The following is an 11082-nucleotide window of genomic DNA, read 5'->3' on the forward strand; positions in this document are numbered from 1 at the left end:
AGCACGTACAAGATGAACCGCTATGGTATGCCATTCATACCTTTTGTTGGTCTTAACAATCACCGGAAGACCACTGTTTTTGGTTGTGCCATAGTTTCGGACGAGACCGAACAGACATACGTGTGGCTGCTGCAGACTTTTTTGAGGTCCATGTGTCAAAAGATGCCGAAGAGTGTAATCACAGACGCCGACGCTGCGATGATCAAGGAAATTCGCGAAGTCTTGCCAGACGTGTGGCACCGTATATGTACGTGGCATATAGAAAAAAATATGAAGGTTCACCTCAGTCCCAAGTCCTTGAAGGAGTTCCGAACTCTTCTGTACTACATCATGTCCACGGCCATGTTTGAGGAGAGATGGCACGCGTTTACCAAAAGATGGCAGTTGGAAAAAACAGTAACATGGTTGAGACGGATGTATAAGAAGAGGAGACTGTGGGCTGCGGCTTATCTGATAGAGGAGTTTTGGCTTGGCATGAAAAGCAACCAGCGGAGTGAAAGCCTAAACTCATGCCTTCACCTCCACCTAGACGGTGAAATGACGCTGGTGGATATGATTTTGCATTATGAGAACGCCGTTGTACGTATCCGTGAAAACGAGGCGCGAGATGACTGCACAGCCTCACAGAGTTTACCGGTGCCAGTTACTACATCGAGGGAACTTGAGATAGCTGCTTCTCATGTCTTCACTCCAGCAAACTTCTATATGTTGCAAGAAGATCTTAGAAAAATTGATGACATGGAGATTGTAGAAATTAAGCTGGGAGATGGATCATAGCAGTACATCGTGGCCTGTAGAATAACCGGAATAGTCGTTTTTGGGTGGAGTATACATCAGTAAATTCCGCAGAACCTATACGGTGCAGCTGCAGAAGAATGTTTCGAAAGGGTCTACCTTGCAAACACATATTCCACGTACTGAAGTACTTGAACATATCTGAAATACCAAAGTGTTTAGTTCTTCTTCGATTCACGAAACAAGCAAGGTTGAGACTGCCCGCGAGGCGCACAAGCAATCTGTTGGGATATGGTTGGACTGGGGCAGAGGAAAGAATGAAATATAGCCAGGTCAGTGTGTTAGCGTCAGAAGCTATGCATGCGGCATGCAAACACCCAGCTTTGTGGGATCAGTTACAGGATAGTTTGAAGGCTGTGATAGCTAAGAGTCATGAGTATGATCTGCTACAGGGAAATTTGAGCAAGAATATAAATGACTTCAGTAAGTGTGCAGTTGAATATGTAGATGATGGTGAAGGCAACATGGTCGCAGTTAAAGATCCTATGAAAGTGTCAAGCAAAGGTGCAACGAAGGTAGATGAGAACCGCCCTGTCTCGAAAAATGGTAGGCCACTCTCTTTTGATGAGTTGAAAACCCGGTGCGGCGCTTGCAAATTGCTAGGACACACTAAACGTAGCAAGAAATGCAAACTAAATCAGAAGTAAGTGTTTGTATGCATTCTGGATTATTGAAAAATTTATCGTTCATAAACTTATGTTGTCTTCTATGATGTGCAGAACAGTGGAGAAGGAAGAAGTGTAGAAACTTGCTTCAATTTTTTTACTGATGAATCAAGTGAACAGGGCAGTATATCCTTTTCACATTATGTCATCAATTTTAGTTTGACGTTTAACATCGTGTTTGGATCCTATATATATCTTCTATACCTAAATACCTAGCCCCCAGTACTAGATTTGTGTACACATGCAGTGGCGGAGCTAGCCAGAATCAACTGGGGGGGGGGCAAAAGGTAAAATATGAGTGTTTGGGAGGGCCAAAAGCTAAAAAATCTCTCATCTAAGCCCTCACAATTTTTTTTCTTCACAAGTTGCATCCATGTTGGGGGGGCCACAGCCACCCCAGGAGCCTACATAGCTCCTCCACTGTACACATGCCACTCCCCACCACACATTCACCCACCTAAATAAACAACAAAATCGGACCTAAATAAATTAGTTATAAATTAGAAAGAATATTGTACATTTCCCCTCCCCACGTCCTAACTACCATTAAATCACCTAACTTACCACTCCCCATCACACATTCACCCACCTACCTCGCGCGCCGGTTCGAACTCCCCTTATCCCCACCTACCTACAGTAGATCGAGAAAACCACCGCCGGCGACCGCTACAGCTGCCTTCATGGAGAAAAGCCTCGGCTGGCAGAGAGCGATGATGAAGCTCGCCGGCGATGACGAGGGGTGGCGCGCCCAGTTGGTGGAGGTGTGCGGCTGGTTCCCCAGCACGGAGATGTTGGTCAACCACGCGCGTGGCCTCGTCAAAGTCCTAACTGACGCCGAGAAGAAGCGCGCCTTCCCCTACGGCTGCGGCGTCCCGCCGGCTCTCCTCCTCATCTGGGCAATGCGAGAGGCCACGCTGAGCGACTCCCCTGTTCAGCGCGCAAGGTGGTGGATGTACCGCTCCACCATCATGACGCTGGAGCCAGATCCAGCACGCGTCGCGTCGAGGGCAGAGCACGTCGACGTCGAGCTCGCTCTCCCTGCGCCCGTCAGCCCGGACTACCAGGTCCGCCACGTGCCGAAGCCAGTCCTACCGTTGGGCTCTGACATCGTGGAGGACGACATGGACGAGGTACTGCTCATCCCTGATGACCCTGAGGAGGGCGAGGAGGATGCCGTGCAGATGGTAGCGCCTGTCGCCGTCGAGGGTGGCAAAACAATGCCCATCGACGTCGAGCTCCTTCCCCTGCACCCTAACATAGTGAAGGTGGAAGAAGAGGAGGTGGCTCAGGATCAGGTGTCTCAGGATCCGGTGGCGCAGCTGTCGAACAGGACGGCGGTCAAGAAGAAGGCTTCTCCGTGTGTTGTGCACCGCTCACACCGCCTCAAATTTCTGAAGAAGTGAAGATGGGCACAGTTGCTGAAGGAGGAGGAAGCTGCTGGTTATCTTAGGTATGCTGTTATATGTTTCAGCATATAAGTTTGTTGTTCTCCTAGTTGCTACTGGGCTCCTTCAGCTCCATGCTTGCTTTTGATGTAATAATGATCGATGTAGGTGGATTGTTTCGTAGCTTGTGAACTTGTTTGGGTCATTGCGCGGTTTGGCTGGCCTGTGTTGGCCTTCTCTTTTTAGACTGAACTTCATTCTGAACTTTCATGGTTTTCAGTAATGAAAATCGAAAGGGGCAAGCCCTTATTTGATAAAAAAAATTGGGCTTGATGTTGGTTAGGTGTGCTTTTCTCCAGGTAATATATAAGTTATGGAATCGGTACGGTTTGGTCGGGTTCTTTGTGGCTAAAGAACTGAATATCTACTGCCTAGCCTAAGTGTGAAGTTCAGTTAAATTTTCATAATATTGAATATGTACTGTTGTTTTGCTTCGGTGTTGAATCAAAGGTGTAGGTGTTGCTAGATGTTGCTCCTATGTTGCAACAAGACAATGAAGTGGGCTGCTGCACAAATCAGTAGTGTTGCTATGTGATGTGCCCATGTGCATCACTTACCAAATATAGAACATGACAAATGTGCAGTGTCTGCCAAATGTAGAACATGCCAAAAGTGCATTGTCTACCAATCATGATGGCACCATGTTATTTCTGCTGCAATGTCTATTACACTTTGCCCATAAACTGAATAGCAAATAATTCATCAGGATCTCATCATGTCAACTACAATGATGTCAATAACTTTATGAACAATCTACTTGGTAACTATGATAACAATTACAGTGGCAAGCAGGCCAAGATACAGAAGACCTCGAAATCCTAAAATCCTATCCCTATAGAGCAATATTTCCTTGTGCATCTTAACCATTGCCCTCTTTTCTTTCTCATTCCTTTTAATTTCAGCTTCACATTCTGTAATCTTAGTCTCCAGTTTCTTGTTCTTCATGGCTAGATACTTAATGACTGAATTTGCTTTGCTATCCCACTCCCCATCAACCCATTCAACATACTCAGAAGTGACATCATCCTAAATAAATCATGAGCAATTCAAGTCAATTAATAATGCGATAGAGCGAACGAGCGGACATGACTAATTTTCATCTGTGTAATACGTTCTGCCTCGATATATTTACATAGCTAACATGATTACTTTTCATAATCATGTGATAAGGGGAAATTACCGGGAGATTATTGACATGCAGATAGCTAAGGCAGAAGGCAAAAGTTTGATAGAGTTTTTAAAAAAGTAAAGAATGTGAAAATTTTAATATGAAACTTCCGAGAGCAGTTGAAGAGAAAAATAGAATGCGAATACTATGAATGTGATAAATACAATTATAAAAAAATTGAAGAACGAGAACAATATTAAGCAAGAACAATTGATAGTTGAAGCCAAAACTTTATTGGTACGACGAAATTGTCTTCTCGGAGCGAATTGTATGACCGAATTGTCAGGTACGAGCCTATTGTTTGACAGACACATACACATGTATGTGTCACAATATTCGAGATGCCGTGATTATTACATAAAAATGATAAAAACAGTAAGATAATCATGCCGTCGAAACCATCGACCGGACTAAATCCAAAGCACTAAAACTTGACCCTTGCATGCCGCAAGAACTCTTCATGCGTGCCTTTTCCTTGCGATTTCGCGAATTTTGTTCTTCACACACTCCATCGTGTTCGAAGGTGACATAATCAACTCGGCAACGAAACGTCTTCTCCTTGCGTCAACGCTGGCCTGCAAAAAATGACATACAAGTTACATGAACCGAATTTTGTACACGACCATAGTAGCTACTCTACAAACGTAAATAACAACATACCTGTGAAAAATCGCGGGTCATTCGGTCCCCGTCCCAATGCTGTAGACATTCTGTGACAAAAAGGCCACAAGAGTTCCTGGTATATCTGCAAACATTAGCAGCGTGCAATACAAACATGTGTATTGTTGTTTGAATGTGCATGATGTCGTACTAACTCACCCATCCTCTTGCTGCGGCATGTCATACTCGTTGATAGGCCACTTACTTACGTCCGGATATTTCCCTGGTGTAATAAGATTTGCTTGGCGAAAATCATTTGCTATAGCCATTCGCTATAAACAGGATAGTGTTAAAGAAGAATCATAAACAACATGGAAGAGCAATGGTACAAATGTTGGTTATATTACCAGTGCTTTGACAGTCTTTTCTGTCAGCTCCAGAGGATAGAGTGAATCGAGAACTTGGAATTCTTTCTTGATCATGTGCATGACCACGGTCATCCAGTGGGCATTTTCGATATTCAACGCGATATACGTCTACAGTGCCAAAAACCATTATGGATCAAATGAAATACTAGATGAAATGTCCTGAAGTGAAGAATTACAAACATAACGTACCTTATCACGCACAGTATACTCTTGCGTGACTCTATTAACTGCTCCAGCTTTGGACAGAGCACTGTCCATATTGCAGCTCGACGGCAACGGATCATCTCGCGCGATAGCACGATCTACAAGGAATTTGGACCTCCACGCTGGACAGAGGTAACGATCATGACCAACGCTCAGCTCCAAATGTCCCATATAAGCATCAATAATCTTCATAGAATATCAGGGCATTACGTGTTGAAATTTGAGACATAGATTATTGACAATTTAAATAACAGAACATGCAAGTAGTACTTACATCGTCCGACAGCCATCTATGACTTAGTAGCGGTCGAATCCTTTCGGATGTCAGAGATATGCCACGAGCTTCACTATAGTAAACTTTCTTCCCCTTATTCTTGTCGGTGCTAGAAGCTAATTCGACAAATGAAACAGCTGCATCAATTATTTCCGGCGTCAACTCATCTGCCACACCCTCCGGCTCATCAATCTCAGAAAAAAGAGCTGCATGAAATAATATGAACGTCAACAATGGTGATCATATGCATTCATAGTATACAACAAACGAGAAAGTTAGTTACGATACCCCTACTAGCAGAACGGGTAACGGTGGGTTTCTGACCACGGTTGGTACGCCTGCTGGGCTTTTCAAGTGCGTAGGGGGATTCAAATTTCTTAGGAACGGTCTGCTTCCGCTTACCGGACATAACTTCCTCATCCTTATCAACTGTTGCACCCTTTTTTCCGTTCGCCTTAGCCATTAACTTGCTGACAGAAGATGGACAAATGTCTATGTCCGATGAAGGTGCTTGTGTAGAATTACCAACGACCCAAGGGTTTTCGGGTGTAGCGCCACATTCATCATTACGCTTAATAGGTGCAGCTTCCTTGTGTCCATTCATCTTTGCTGGGATTTTCTGTTTGGCAAACAATATGGTGTGAACATTTCAGCCCATATAAAAATGGAAGGAGAAAATTATAGACAGAAATATATATACATAGTATCTCAGGTACGGATTTATGGTTGGGAACCACTTCATCAGGCTGCGTCATGTCAATGACAGGCTCTCCGTGTGAGTCTATGTCATCCCTGTAAACGAATTCCTTCTTTTCATATGGACCGTTCTCGAACGAATCCACTTCTTGATCCACGTCATTGTCCACGGATGGCACGGCAGCAGCCGGCTTGTACATGACACCTGATTTGTTCATCTTCTCCAACAACCTCTGCAATAGATATATAAAGTTAAGAATGCTTGCATGGTTTAAAACAGGGAACAAACTGTAAACTATTATGTTATGGTGTGACACCTCAGCAACTTGATCAGGGATTTGCCTCATCTGGGTGTGTATGAAGTCCATGCACCGCTTCATTAGAAGCTCCATCAAATCTTCCGACATTGGGGCTGTCATCGACTTCTTTGCGTTTCCATTTGCAGGTTTGGTTTTTGGCTTCATGGTAGGCACATTATATGGGATTTTGGGCTCCTGCGCCCTATACTCTTGGGTGATATTATTTTCGATCTGCATGCGATATACAAGTACATGTGATGAATTAAAAATAAATATTATTTAGTTACAAAACATTTAAGAAAGACAGAACAGAATGGCTTACCTTGACGTTACCACGGCCGCGCCCATTGTCATAGTCGAACCGATCTCTCCTAGTGGCTGCACCTTCGGTCCAGTTCCTCATAAGAGGTTGTATGGACAAGTTGGGATTATAGGCGCAATCGCCTTCGACAGGTTGCACCTTCTCCCAGTACAAGTACTACAAAAAAATATAAGGATTTAGAGTTAGTTCAATACGGCACATAAAATTGCAATGATATTATAATTGACATTATTCAACAAGCCTCATTTGTGTACCTGCAACAGAGCCAAATTGCCTTTTGGCCATTGGCGTAAGTGTTTGCCTTTCTTCACTATGCGAAGGCAATCGAGTAGAACACGCAGGGTGAAGGCATTCCAGTTAATCTTTGAAATACGTTTCACATCATGGACCAAAGCGTAGTACTGCTTTGGCACAATCTTGCTCGACTTGGGAGCAATAATTGTTCCTAACAGGACAAGGACTAATTTCCAAAGAAAATCGTCATCGGTGGCTTTACTTTTAATTATGTCCTCAATGAGATTATCTATCACTATGTTTTCTGATGTCTTACTGAGAAATTGTGGTGGCACCCGCTTCTTCATGTCCTCTCCTTCTTCAATCAGAATGTCTGAAGCGGAGAGTCCTTGGTTCTCGAGGTTAAAGATGCACTCGACATCGACCGCACCAAGAGTCTCCTCCCCAACCTGATCTTGTATAATGAATCTGGACTTGCTGGGATCAAAATTCTCAATCATATACCTAATCAGAAGGGTACGCATCTTAATAGATGGTATCTGGAGCATGCTGCGTAATGTTGTATCAGCCACTCTAGCGCGTTGACCACTCGATAGAGCGGTAACAAGCTTGCACCATTTTTCAACGGCGCACACTATTTCTCCATTCAGCTCGTCCATCCTATAGAAAGAAAATATAAAACTTCGTTACATTTGCCAACACAAATGCAAAAATAACAATAGACATGTAAAAATATAAAACTTTCTGGCAGCAGCAAACAAAAATGCAAAAATAACACTAATGCAAATATAAAACTAGCACCATGTATACAGCAACATGCACCCAAGTGTGTGCTGATATGAGGCAATAAAAAATAACATTATGTTTGCATAATTGTTTTTTTCGACAAGATCTTTAAAACAAGACTAATATTGAATATATTTTTGAAAGTTAGTTTTTAGACAACTAAATAACCATGCTTCAATCTTGTTTTGTATAATTGTTTTAGTTCCATGCATTTTTTTTAATAATGTTGCATTCTATTTCGTAAATAAAAAAAATCTAACTAACACTATGGCTCGCCGTGTTACATTGTGTATCATAATGTTACATTGGCTGCCGATTCTTCTTAATTTTACAGTGTTTCATCATGATTCAAAACATGAATCTTCAAACTTGTTAAAATATATCCAAAAGTGGTCTCGTATTAAAGTTCTCGTTGTCATAAACACATATATGCATTGGATCTTCAAGAAAAATCAACGGCTCTTCCATGCACGGTACCTCCCGAGCATGGGAGATTTGCTTTTCTCTATTCTACCCTGATATGAAAGATTTATTTCATGTACGCCTTCTGGTCAGAACGCATCTAGTCGAGTTGATACTAGCTACTTGAAACTATGTGGTAAACCTAAGTCCATGAGAGCAACAAGACGATAGAACTAGCTTGCTATGAAGGCACGAGGTAAGGAGGACATCTTACTTGATCGGTCGACGAAGATGAAAGAAGTCGGCGATGCGTTTCTCGATGTAGTTCGTCGACGGCGGCCAGCACGTGGGGACGACCTTGATCTTCTCGGGGTTTTTGTGGCATGTGGGATGCGGCGGACGGAGTTGTCGACGACTCGCCGGCAGGAGGCGATCTAGACGACGACATGTGCGAGGAGGTTGAGATTATATACGAGGTCGTCGTAACTTCCCTGTGGCCAATCTCGCGATCTATATTTTCCTCCGTTGAATCGAGGCTGAATGTGCTCCTCAGTCGTAGGGATTAGGAACATAAGGATTAGCACGATCCCGGAATTGTGTAACCGAACGGCAACTACTCCCGTGATCGACGTGCATGGAAAGCGCAGCGTGGTGGGCCCCCACAATATGGATCGGACAGTTATTTGCGGTCTGGGCCGGCCCACCTACCTCTACATTGTTTTTTCCTCAAAATTAATATCATTGTTTCTTCCCTCAATAAAAAATATTTGTGACACCTATTAGTTATTGTATACTTGTATATGTTCAACAATATTTATAGTATCTCTATCAATTCTGCAATATTATATATTCAAATGTATCTCTATCAGTGTGCACAAATTCGGACACAAAACGCACGTTGCGTCACGTGGGGGCAGTGTTGTAGGGTTTTGTCGCCGGATAAACCCTAGAAAATGGTTCGAGTGTCGGAAATGAACGATACTTGTCATGCATGCATGCCATGATCATCCTTGGGTATGCATAAAGTTTGGGATCATTCGGTGGGACCAGGTAGGTAAACCACTTCCAGACCTGCCCTCCGGCAGACCCGAATGGTCCTGCTTGTACATGGTGCATGTGGAGGCATGCATGAGATGACCCCAACTATTGGGACCATGTGGGCATGGCCAATGTGGTCCCCCCGGCAAGGTGTGCACAAATTCAGACACAAAACGCACATTGCGTCACGTGGGGGCAGTGTTGTAGGGTTTTGTTGCCGGATAAACCCTAGAAAATGGTTCGAGTGTCGGCAATGAACGATACTTGTCATGCATGCATGCCATGATCTCCTTGGGTATGCATAAAGTTTGGGATCATTCGATGGGACCGGGAAGGTAAACCTGTTTCTAGTACATGGTGCATGTGGAGGCATGCATGCGATTGTCCCAACTACATTTAATTTAATATTATTTCAAGTATGAAACAGAAAGAAAATTTATAATTGAAAAAGACAACCATGAATAGTGAAATAAAAGACAACATTATATCATACATTATTTAAATTTATAACCGTCAGAACAAAGAAAAGAGGAGAATATAGAAAACAGAAGAAAAATTGAAATGAATAAGTGCGATAAAAGCCAACATATTATCTTACATTTATTTAAAAAAGAGAACAAACAAATGAAATAAAACGCAACAAAATTTGGCATACTTTTTTTATTTTAGTAAACACTATTAGAAATAATAAAGAAAAAAAGAGATTTGATTTTAAATATAGAAATATAAACAAGAAAATAAATTTTGAAGTTAAGAAGTGAAAAACAAAGTAATTTATAAAACATAGATCAGCGTGCCACGGGTAAGGTGCCCTGGGCCAGCCCGCCCAAATTGGGCCCAAGGCAGAGCCGCGCAGGGCACAGAGCAGCGCACAACCGTGGGGTGGTGGGAGTTTAGTCCCACCTCGCCAAGCGAGAGAGCGCCGCACCGGTTTATATACCCGATTGCGACTCCCCTCCCAAGCTTCCATCATATGCAGGCAGTACATTGCCTAACTCTCGTCACCTCTGCCCCGTGGGGCCTTCTAGCAGCAGAGTTTGCACCACGGGCCTGCATCCTGGCCCATGAACAGCCTGGGTTCCTAGTCGTATGCAGGCCGTGGTGTATGAATGAACCTGCTCTGGTAGGTGGGCACTTTTTTCGCATATTGCCACGTGTTTTTGGCATATTCTCCTGTTCAAATCACACACTAAATTATACACATGCTCACCTGCATTCAATGCACATTCTTTTGCATATATGCCAAATTAATGTTTCTACCTTCAAAACACCTAGCATTTTTATTATACACATGCTCACTTGCATTCAATGCACATTTTTTTGCACACATGACCTCTTGCACAAACAAAGCCATGTTTTTCCAAATATTCTTTTTCCAAAAACTGGCTTAAGTTAGACTAAATGGCCCCTCCGGAATGCGGTGATTTTTTTGACCACCTCCAAATCACCTCTATTTTGGCACACATGACCTATTGCACAAACTAGGCTAGGTTTTCAAGGTTTTATATTTTTTTGATTTTTTTTTGAATTGATACTGCCCTCTAGACTGGCTGCTCAAAACATCGGTCTATACCTCAAGGGGGCCTTGTAAAATATTCTTTTTCCAAATTTTATTATATAGCCATGTTTGGCACATGTGGGCCACCATGTACAAGAAAATTTGGGTGATTTGGAGGTGGTGGAAAAAATCGCCTATGTTCAAAAACTGGCTTAAGTTAGACCAAAT

This window comes from Triticum dicoccoides, chromosome 6B, assembly GCF_002162155.2.
Source record: "Triticum dicoccoides isolate Atlit2015 ecotype Zavitan chromosome 6B, WEW_v2.0, whole genome shotgun sequence".
NCBI lineage: Eukaryota > Viridiplantae > Streptophyta > Magnoliopsida > Poales > Poaceae > Triticum > Triticum dicoccoides.